This window comes from Xenopus tropicalis, chromosome 1, assembly GCF_000004195.4.
Source record: "Xenopus tropicalis strain Nigerian chromosome 1, UCB_Xtro_10.0, whole genome shotgun sequence".
In the NCBI taxonomy this organism is placed as follows: domain Eukaryota; kingdom Metazoa; phylum Chordata; class Amphibia; order Anura; family Pipidae; genus Xenopus; species Xenopus tropicalis.
The window spans coordinates 47,383,704-47,394,294 of record NC_030677.2 but is presented as its reverse complement, the minus strand read 5'-3'; the positions used below and the strand labels follow the sequence as shown (position 1 = coordinate 47,394,294).

General features: G+C 40.1%; 1 long non-coding RNA gene across 1 annotated transcript; it reads right to left on the bottom strand.

Moving 5' to 3' along the window:
* Positions 1 to 1,657: 1,657 nt before the first annotated feature.
* LOC116408296 lies at positions 1,658 to 2,886 on the bottom strand. Its single transcript, XR_004220855.1, has 3 exons — positions 2,787 to 2,886; positions 2,243 to 2,364; positions 1,658 to 1,750 (listed from the first exon to the last, which is right to left on the bottom strand). It is a non-coding gene; the product is annotated as an uncharacterized LOC116408296 (long non-coding RNA).
* Positions 2,887 to 10,591: the final 7,705 nt, after the last annotated feature.

Genomic DNA, 10,591 nt, shown 5'->3' with positions numbered 1-10,591 from the left:
GAGATGCACTCCCTAAAACAGATCACTTAGCTACAATCCATACATGAGACCACTGAGCTACACTCCATACAGCAGACAATTGAGCTACTGTACACTCCATGAACTAGAAATCTGAGCTACACTCCAGAAACCAGTCCACTGAGCTAAACGTGCTGGCCCAGACTATTGAACTACATTCGCTAAACCAAATTATTGAGCAGCACTCACTGAACCAGACCTTTAAGCTAAACTCCATGAACCAGACTATTGAGCTACACAGCATAAATCAGACCATTAATCAGAACTACATTAAACAGACCGTTGAGATACACTACCTAAAACAGACCACTCGGCTACACTTCATACACTGGCCCAGTGCTTTTTAACCTTCCTAATGCTGCAACCCTTTAATATACTTCCTCATGTTGTGGTGACCCCCAACCATAAAATTATTCCTAAGACCATTGAATTACATTCTCTAAACCAGATCATTATTCTAACCTCCATACATTAGACCATTGACCTGCACTCCATACACCAGGCCATTGAGCTACACTTACTGACTTGCGCCACTGAGCTATACTCGCTGACAGACAATTCAGATACACTCCATACAACAGATAATTGAGCTAAACCATTTAGCTGCATTCCCTGAACCAGACCACTGAGTTAATACTGAGTTAAAAAGGCTTTTGAGCTACACTCCATACACCAGACCACTGAGCTACACTCCATGAACCAGGACAATGAACTGCAATCCCTGAACCAGACTAGTGAACTACAATCAGTGAACCAGAACATTGCTTTAAACTCGCTGAACCATTGATTAGGCAAAAGATTCATATAGGCCTAGACAGAGAAACTGTTTCATATATATATATATATATATATAAACAAAAGTCCAGGCAACAGGCACTCACGTCTGATGTAGTCAAAGATAGCCTGGGTGCAGTATTGAAGCCATAGTATAGAAAGCAAAATAGGAAGAATGCCGCACTCACAGGTCTTAGTGTAGAAAAAATCGAGTAGTTTATTCAAACGAAAACCTAACGTTTCGGCTGGAACCTCAGCCATTTCTCAAAGTTTAGAAAGGCTGAGGTTCCAGCCGAAACGTTAGGTTTTTGTTTGAATAAACTACTCGATTTTTTTCTACACTAAGCCCCGTGAGTGCGGCATTCTTCCTATTTTGCTTTATATATATATATATATATATATATAAACATATATGTATACATATTTATATACTATTTATCTATTATCTATCTAACAACACTTTTTTAACCACATTCTGAATATATGTTTTTTAATACATTTATTGATTAGGCAATAGATTGATATAGGCTTAGACTAATAGATAAATAGACAATTTCAGTGATGCGGCTTCAAAATATTAGGTCCCTTTGCAGGGAATAACATGACAGGTTGAACCAAAGAGGTCCTTCTGCGCAGGTTAGGTAGAGGCTGGGAATGCTGGACCTCTTTACTTAAGCAACATAGTAGTCTGTATAGTAGTGTGTGTATATATATATATACATATACACACTACTGTATAGATAATTTTGGATAATTAAAGATTGGAAAAATAATGTGCAATACATTTCTTGATTATTATATAAATAATTTTTTTATGATTACACAATTTTTCTATATAAAGAGAGTAGATTAACTTTACCTGTACCGCTCAACTGTCTGTTTCTCTCCTCTGTCCTCCTCTTTCTCCATCTTCAATTCATCTTCTTTGTACCAATTAAGCGTGCATTCCCAAAATTACCTAGGAAAATATGAAAGAATTGTTTACACCGTCCACTAACCTTCTCAATATGGTAGATCTGTGGCACTTAAAAAACAGTATCTTATTACTGCATATATGTAGTTCAATAAACATTCCTCCTATTCATTGAAAAATGGTTTATCCAAACTCTAAACTAAGCCAACAAAATGGTAAAAATAGCCCCAAAATGAGTGTACAAAATGCTAGTAAATTTACAAGAAAAATGTAAAGAACACTGAACTGTTCCTTTAAATACCACCCCATGCAAATAAAATGGCTTTGCATTGCCCATGTGATGCAGCACCTTGTTTGAAAACACAACCTCCTATTTATTATAATTTTTCCTAACTGAAAAAAATAATAGCCCCACAATGACAAAAGTTGTCAAAACAAAAGCAGTTATAAAATCAGTGTACAAAATGCCATTAATTTTACAAGAAAAACTTGAAAAATGCAACCTATAAATAAACAGAAAATAATATTGCAACTTACTTGCTTCACTCCTTGCATGTTCTTCTTTGATTCTGCTTTTCAACAAATCTCACTCTGTTCTCTACCAGACTTTTTCCTCCTCTTCATTTCTATCTCCTCAGATTTTAGGATTTTTTGAAGACCTGTGCCCAAAATTAGTTAAAAAAGTTGCTGTGTGCCAGTCTCTCTCTCTCACTGTCCCTTTGCCTACTCAGCATGACAGCAGTGTGGCGGTCGAATACCAGTTGTCTGCTGACATTGCCCGCAGCATCCCATAATAACAGTGCAGGTATATATGCACCAGTTTGCTGAATTCTGCCATTTCAAAATACTTCCCCTGACAAATGAAATGTTTTTTTTCTTAGCAGCGGCTATCCTCTCCTCCAATAACAATAAGTGCTATCATCTGATATGCTTTATGCATGCAGTTTATCAAACCAACCCCCTATTCACTGACAAATGGTTTATCCCAACTGAAGATTTAGTCCAGAAAATGGAAAAACTTTTCCCAAAACATATATTGTCAAAACAAAAGCTGCCACAAAATCACAATCTTCACTCTCACCTTTCTCCTTTTCTTTCCTTGTTTTTCATCTCCTGGGACCTGTAGGCTATAAGCCGGCAGGGTCATGGGAAAGTGACAGACAACATTACAGTATAGTGTGGGTGAGCACAGTGTAAGGGACTCTATTTACAGTAAGCCTATTGGTTGTTAAGCAGGGTCAGGTGGTAGCAACGGGAAAAGAGCGGGAAAAGTATAAAAGGAGTATAAAAAGGAGAATTCCTGTGGGATACCTGCTATTCGGCGTGGGACAGCCTTGGGAAGAGCTGGAGAGGTGTCCAACCCGCCCACCCACCCTATCATTGTTAATTTTACTTAAATGTTTAATAAAGATTATATTAAAAAAAAAAAAAAGGGTATTGTCGCAGCTAAGGTTATGGTATCTGAAGCTTGTGTTTGGAGGGAAATTTTTGCATGGTTACAAGGCGGCCTGCTGTGTTTCTTGGTTATCAGGGGCTGGCTGTTTCAATGGATGGTTTCATACGGTAACAATGGAATAGTTATATTCATTGTTGTGATACATTTAGATCAATAAAGCTGCTGCGGCCTTTTATCCCCACCATATAGTTTGTGTGGTCTCCATTTAATTGTGTTGTCTCCATTTATGGTTTATTATAAAGTGCTGTCCTTTATCCAATTTGCAAGGGCCCGGCTGCTGAAGAAATAGGCTGCTTGCCATTCTGCTCATCTACCTAAAATGACAGCTCAATGGCGGTTGAAACCACCAGACTGGACAGGGGGCATGTGACCATGGCAAAGCAGGAAGTCCATGGCTATAGATGTTAGAATACATATTTCTCCCTATGGTTCAGCAATTCACTTACCTAGGCATTGTAATTAAACTCCCCCTATCCAAATACTACAACCTAAATGTACTACCGGTTAAAAACTATATACAAAAGAAAAATAAAGCCTGGGAATCTCTCCTAATTGTCCCAATGGGCAGAATACATCTGATCAAAATGATACTCCTTCCTAAACTAACGTATGCCCTCCTCCAAGCCCCGTGTGTCATTAAAAAGGGTTCTTTTACTACACTAGATACAATATTTAGACAACTAATATGGGCTGGTACTCGTCATTGCTAAATCCTGAATACTCTGATTAAAGGCAAATCCCAAGGGGGAGCAGCATTCCCAAATATATATCTATACTATATAGCAGCTCAACTAAGCCACATAGCAACTTGGGTTGAGGATGCAAGCCATCAGTCACTGTACCATCTATATAAAGCCTTGCTAGGGACATGCCATACCCCCTTTCAGAGGCTACTTATTAAAAGACCTCAACCAATAGCTTACCCCAACCAGGTTATTATGCATGTACATCAAATCCGGCAAAAAACGCTACATATTATGCAATTTAAGAACATACTATCCCCTATGGGAAAATCTATATTTTCCAAACGTAGCCAAATTAGGGGGTAACCCCGTATGGGAAAGGTGTGGCATTTGCACTACAGGAGATGTCTGGCAAGGAGCTTCTGTAGCTTCTTTTGACACCCTCAAGCAACTATTTCACTTACCTGCACATCAATGGTTGAAATACATCCAAGTTAAAAGATGTCTAAATTCACAAAACAATAAAAACACCATCCTCCTTGCCCAATATTCGCTAACTGACCGCCTACAGCAAGGCTCAACTAGAGGCCTTATCTCTAATTTGTATCAAGAACTTCATACTAAACCGCATAATAAGCCTCTCAAAACCCTTAGAGATCAATCGGAAGGAGATATAGGCCGATGTGATGATGACGAATGGGATCAGATGTTGGAATCCCCTTTATTGATATCCCTGAACTATAGAGACCGCATGATCCAATTATATTTCCTTCATAGAGCCTACTGTTATCCTGCCAAACTACACAAACTGTTCCCAGGATCCCCCTCAGAACGCCCTAGGTGTGGTACACAACAAGCCACCTTTATACACATGGTTTGGGAATGTTCAGTATTAGCAACATGTTGGAAAGAGGTCTTCGATACCATAGACACAGTGCTGGGTATAGGAATTAAAGCACCTTTAATAATGAAGCACTATTCACAGCAAAGAAGCCCATTACAAGGAAATGGAAGCCGTCCACAACCCCCAATTCATCCCAATGGGTTTTAGAAGTTAAACGTATATATCCACCCTGGAGAATCTTATCTATTGAAAGAGGGGTAGCCCCAAAAAATATCACAGAATATGGGATAAATGGCTGGACTGGGTTACTTAAGCTGCAACCTCACTGTGTGATGCTGGGGCAAAATCAGTTTATGACTCAAATGGGTTAAACCATAACATATTGTTGCTATGCTATACTATGTGATAAATGTCTACGATGCTATTATTGTGTAACTAATATTGCAATACTGTTACTCAAGCATTGTATATACTAATCCTGTGAAAATTAAAATTCAATAAATGCCTGAAGTTAAAAAAAAAACATACCATTTGCTGCCTCTTTGTGGTTAGTAAGTGTGCATTGAGTAATTGATTGATTTGTATTAATATTCTGTTTGCCCCTATGTGGGCTTGGGGAACAGATTCTCATTTGCACCTGACCATTGAGCTACACTCGCTAATCCAGAACACTAAGATGAACTCACTAAACCTGACCAATGAAGTGTACTCTACAGAATAGAGCTGCTCTTGCTTACCAATGCCATTGCGTTGTGCTTGCTGACCTATACCACTGAGCTGCGCTCATTGACTCAAACCATTAAGGTACACTCACTAACCCAGATTATTGAGCTACACTGCATACATAAGGCTATTGAGCTAAACTCCTGGACCATTGAGTGACACTCACTAAACAAGACCATTGAGCTACACTCTTTGACCCAGACCATTGAGCTGCACTCCATATACTAGACCATTGAGCTACACCTGAAAACACTGACCTACACTTGCTGAACCAGACAACTGAGCTCACGAAAAGACACCATTGATCTAGACCCCATACACCAGACCACTAAGGTATAATTCAGACACCAGACTATTGAGCTACGATCCATGGACCACTGAGTTACACTCGCTGACCCAGACCACTGGGCTACACTAACTGAAGAAGACCATAGAGTTACACTCACTAAACCAGACCATTAATCTAATCTCCACGAGCTACACTCGTAACCCAGACCACTAAGCTACACTCGCTAATCAAGACCGCTGAGTTTAACAATAAGCTGACCACACGTGATGACCCAGCCACACATGCTAAACCAGACCATTTCGCTAGTAGATAATTAAGCTGCTATCCATACAACCAACTATTCAGCATCACTTGCTGACCCAGATGATTGAGTAACATTCACTGACCCAGACCATGTAGTTACACTTGCAGACCAAGACCACAGATCTACTCTCACTGGCCCAGACCATTAAGCTACACTCACTAAACTAGACCATTGAGAGCTACACTTGCTGACCCAAACCATTCACCTACACTAACTGAACATGACCATTGACCTACTCTCAGAATGAGACAACTGAGCTAAACTACATACTCTAGACCATTGAGCTACACTCCATACACCAGATCAGTTAAGCTAGACTCACAGACCTAAACTACTGAACCAGAACATTGAGCTTGACTCGATGACCCATAACATTTAGCTGCACTAACTAAACCAGACTAGAGCTGAACTCCACATGCCAGAACACTGAGCTGCACTTCATATCTCAGATCAGTAAGTGACACTGACCCAGAGCACAAGCTGATCCAGATCATTGACCTACACTAAATGATCCACACCATTAAGCTATACTCATTGAACCAGACCATTAAGCTATTCTCTATACATTAGATCATAGAACTACACTTAATTCACCAGACCACAGAATTACAATCACTAACTAGGACTGTTGTGCTACACTGACCCAGACCAATGAGCTACACGCGCTGATCCATGAGCTACACTCGACCATTAAGCTAAATTTGCTGACCTAGACTACTGAGCCAGACCACTGAGCTAGGCTTGAGTCAATAAAGTTACACTTGTAACTATTGATCTAAACAAACTAACCAAGACTATTGAGCTCATTTCTTCTGTCCCAGACTATTGAGCCCCACTTGCTAATCCAGACCACTGAACAAAACACACTGAAACAGACCACTGAGTTATACTCGCTGAACTAGACCATTGAGCTACACTCACTGACTCATGCCATTGAGCTAGACTGTTGAGCTAAACTTGATGGCCCAGACCATTCAGCAGACCATTGTGCTAATCTCAATGAATCAGACTATTGAGCTGCACTACATACCCTAGACCATTTAGCTGCACTCACTGAAGCAAATATGAACTGCATTCAATACTTCAAAACAATGCGCTTCACTACATTCGCTAGAAAATTGAACTACACTTGATAACCTTGACAATTGAGCTACACTCGCTGAACCGAGCATTGAGCTACACTCGCTGAACCGAGCATTGAGCTACACTTGCTGAACCGAGCATTGAGCTACACTTGCTGAACCAGACCATTGAGCTATACTCACCGGACCAGACCATTGAGCAAAACTCACTGAACCAAAGCCCTAGGCCATGCTATTGAACTATTCACCAAGCAGTAGACCATTGAGCTGATCTCTATACACCAGACTGTTCAGCATCACTTGCTAATCCAAACCATTGAGCTACACTTGCTAATTTAGACTGAGCTCCACTAACAAACCAAACCCTTAATCTGCATTCAATGTACCAGACCACTGAGCTACATTTACTTAAATCAAGCTGCGCTCACTGAACCAGACCTTGAAGCTACACTCTATGAAAAAGATCGTAGAAATAAACCCACTTAAACAGGTCACTCAGCTGCACTTCATACACCAGACACTGAGCTGCACTCCATGAACAAGACCATTGAGCTACTGTACATCTGCTGACCTAGAACACTGAACTAAACTCTCTGACCCAGACTATTGAGCTACATGCACTGATCCATATCATTGAGCTAGACTCACAATACTCACTGATTGAGACAATTAAGCTAAATTGACAGAACCAAACCTTTAGGCTAAAGCCTCTGACCAAGACTATTCAGATAAACTCGCTGACCCAGACCTTTGTGATACTATCACTAAACCAGACCACTGAGTTACACTCACTGAAGCAGACCATTCAGTTACACCATACCACTGAACTGTACTCACTGAAAATACACCACTGATCTAAACTCCATACACCAGACCACTAAGGTCAAATTCAAACACCAGACTATTGAGCTACAATCCATGAACAACACCACTGAGCACTTCATGAACTACACCAATGACCTACATTTCCAGACTAAGACCACTGAGCTACATCCACTGACCCATATCACTGAGCTAAAGTCACTGAAGAAGACCACTGAGCTACACTCACTGAACCAGACCATTGAGCTACACTCACTAACACAGAACCATAAGCTATACTTCCTGACAAAAGCCACTGAGCTTAACTTGCATAACAAGACCATTGTGCAACAGTCCCTAAAACAGACCATTGAGCTACACTCCATACACCAGTCTATGAAGCTACACTGCATACACGAGTCTATGAGGCTACACTCCATACAAATAGAATATTATACTACAATCCAAAAAAAAGACCAGAGTTATACTCCATAAACAAGACAATTTAGCTACACTCAACGAAAAAGACCAATAAGTTACACTTATTGAACCAGAACATTGAGCTGTACTCCCAGAAACCAGATCACTGAGGTGCACTACCTAAACCACATGACAATTACTGTACCAGACCATTGATTTAAACTCATTAAACCAGACCATTGCGCTGCACTCCATACATCAGACCATTGAGATAAATTCCAAAAACAAAACCATTTAGCTAAATGCAATGAACCAACAAGACAAATGAGCTGTATTCTACAAAAGTAGGGGATCCCTTAGTCCTATTGGGTTTATTTCATATTTAAATGATTTTAAGCAGACTTAAGTTAGGGAGATCCAAATTACGGAAAGATCCCTTATCCGGAAAACCCCAGGACCCGAGAATTCTGGATAACAGGTCCCATTTCCGTAAATAGTGTGTATGAACTAATGTATTGCTCCTTAGAGAAGAGAAGAAGAGGCACAGAATTACAGACTGGGGAAGAGAAGATGTATTGAATTAGAAATGAGGGAGACAACTGGTAAATGGGATGTTAAACAGTAATGAAAGGAATCAGTGTGCATGATGTAGTACAGGTAGGGGATCTCTTATCCAGAAAGGTACGAATTACGGAAAGGCCATCTCACATAGACTCCATTATGATCAATTAATCTAAGTTTTAAAAATGATTCCTTTTATCTCTTTAATAATAAAACAGTACCTTATACTTGATCCCAACTCACATATAATTTATCTATATTGGAGGCAGAAAAGTACTATTGGGTTAATTTCCTATTTAAATGATTTTTAGCAGACTGACGTTAGAGAGATCCAAATTACGGAAAGATCCTTTATCCAGAAAACCCCAGGTCCCGAGAATTCTGGATAACAGGACCCATTTCTGTAAATGGTGTTTATGAACTAATGTATTGCTCCTTACAGAAGAGAAGAAGAGGCACAGAATTACAGACTGGGGAAGAGAAGATGTATTGAATTAGAAATGAGGGAGACAACTGGTAAATGGGATGTTAAACAGTAATGAAAGGAATCAGTGTGTATGATGAAGTACAGGTAGGGGATCTCTTATCCAGAAAGTTCCGAATTACGGAAAGGCCATCTCACATAGACTCCATTATAAGCAATTATTCTAAGTTTTAAAAATGATTCCTTTTTTCTCTGTAATAATAAAACAGTGCCTTGTACTTGATCCCAACTAAGATGTAATTAATCTATATTGGAGGCAGAACAGTCCTATTGGGTTTATTTCATATTTAAATTATTTTTAGCAGACTTAAGTTAGGGAGATCCAAATTACGGAAAGATCCCTTATCCCGAAAACCCCAGGTCCCGAGAAATCTGGATAGCAGGTCCCATTTCTGTAAATAGTGTGTATGAACTAATGTATTGCTCCTTAGAGAAGAAGAGGCACAGAATTACAGACTGGGGAAGAGAAGATGTACTGAATTAGAAAAGAGAGAGACAGCTAGTAAATGGGAAAGAGCACAGAATGCTAAGCTGTTAACACCCTTTGCATGATGGTAGGAGCACCCTGTATTGTAAAGCCTGACTTTACCACTCTGGAGAGACAGTGATATCCACTCCCATGCATGGGTTTTTTCGCGGAATCCTGTGCAGCCCTGGATCAGCCAAAGCTTCTCCTGGCAACCCATGGTGGGAGAAGTACCCTGTGTGGCAAGGCCAACTTTACCCCTCACATTGCAGCAAGTCTGACTTTACCCCTCAATAGAGCAGTGACACTCCTCAACCCTCATGCTCCGAGTGATCTGGCACTACCGTCTGTCCTCCGTAAAGGGGTATGCCTTCTTCCCCACGTTACAGTCGAGCTGGGCTGCAGACGGGACAAGTAGCGAAAAGCTTAGCTTCTGGCTTGTGGGTGTAATGAAAGGAATCAGTGTGTATGAAGTAGTACAGGTAGGCGGTCCCTTATCCGGAAACCCATTATCCAGAATATTCAGAATTACAGAAAGGCCATCTCACATAGAATCCATTATAAGCAAATATAGGACCCATTATCCAGAATGCTCGGGACGAAGGGTATTCCAAATAAGGGGTCGTTCTGTAAGATGGATCTCCATACCTTAGGTCTACTAAAAAATTAATAAAACATTTATTAAACCCAATAGGATTGTTTTGCATCCAATTAGGATTATTTATATCTTAGTTGGGATCAATTACAAGGTCCTGTTTTATTATTACAGAGAA